The sequence below is a fragment of the Corvus brachyrhynchos genome, unplaced genomic scaffold (assembly GCF_000691975.1).
Source record: "Corvus brachyrhynchos isolate BGI_N302 unplaced genomic scaffold, ASM69197v1 scaffold293, whole genome shotgun sequence".
NCBI classification, from domain to species: domain Eukaryota; kingdom Metazoa; phylum Chordata; class Aves; order Passeriformes; family Corvidae; genus Corvus; species Corvus brachyrhynchos.
The window spans coordinates 2,192,698-2,194,053 of record NW_008237410.1 but is presented as its reverse complement, the minus strand read 5'-3'; positions in this window follow the sequence as shown (position 1 = coordinate 2,194,053).

Below are 1,356 nucleotides of genomic sequence, written 5' to 3'. Positions count from 1 at the left end.
TGTCCAACGTTGCATCTGAACTTTATAAAGTTTATGAGTTTAATAATTTAGATGACGTTTTTTCCCAGAAAGGATGAAATATTTGTGTCCTTTTAAGAGCAACACTTATCACATAAAGAGACCATTTATTTCTATCTTCTTAGACTAGTGTTCTTTCAACTTCTACACCCATGTCTAACTTTCTACATGTTTTAGTATTTTGTAATTTTCCTCTGGACTGTCTTCAGTTTGAGTCCAAACACAGCTGGCTTCATCAATCCCTTGCAGAAAAATTATTTGTCCTGTCAGATGTACTGCACACCTATTAATACACTCCACAGTGAGGCTGTCTTTTTTCTTTAATGGTAGCACATTGCTGACTCATATTTACATTACAGCCCCCACGTTATTTTATCAAGTGCTGTTATTTTATCAGTATCCTTTTGATTTTACTTTTTAATTTTTCTTCCCAAATATAATTTGCATGAGTCAGTATTGCATTTTCTCCTGCTTTTTCCAAGACATTTCTTTAACTTGTGCTTAATTGTTCATCTCTTTAATTTGACTTCCTGTATTTGTCACTGAAGTGCCAACAGGTCCTTTTAGCTTGCTGACAACTCTGCATTTCATAATTTCACCATTCACATCACTAACGATCAGAAGAACAGAAAGTGCCTTTAGATCAAGCATTTAACATGAAAAAAGTATATCACATTAGGAATTCTGCTTAAACAGGATTACTTTTGGTTAGGCAGATCAGGACTTCTTCAGATAACTGCCTTACTCTTAAGATACCAAATGGTGGACAACATAATACACTCCTACATTCTGCTACTAGGTGCTGTCAAAATTGTATACATCTAGTCTGCATGTGTTTTAATTTCACCCATTGGCCTCAACTATCAGAGTATGGAAATTTCACGTCTTTTTTTCTTCCAGTTCGTCCCATATAATTATCACGTATCTTTGGATGTTTTTTGATACCCAAACAAGTAAAAGATACGATTTTTTTTTTTTTTTTTGTCAGTAAGCTCGGCGTTTTGGGGTTTTTTTCCCCTCCCTTCCCCCCCCCCTCGCCCCCCCAAGATGCATTATTGCAGTATCGTGTCCACTGATGTTAGGGATCATCTCACCTTCCTTTCACTGGATGACATATCAAAGGGCCGCATAAAAACTCCCGTTTACCATTAAATCATTGCAGGAGTAGTTCATCTGCCGTAATCACAAGGCATTTTGAACACGGCAATATCCAGCACAAAGTTAGTCTGTGCTACAGCATTTCACACGCTGTTTTCCCTTAAGTGCGTGGCCCTATTTTCGGACGCATTGAGCAGGTTTTCACCCACCCAAGCAGCAGCGCGGGCAGGGGAGCGAGGC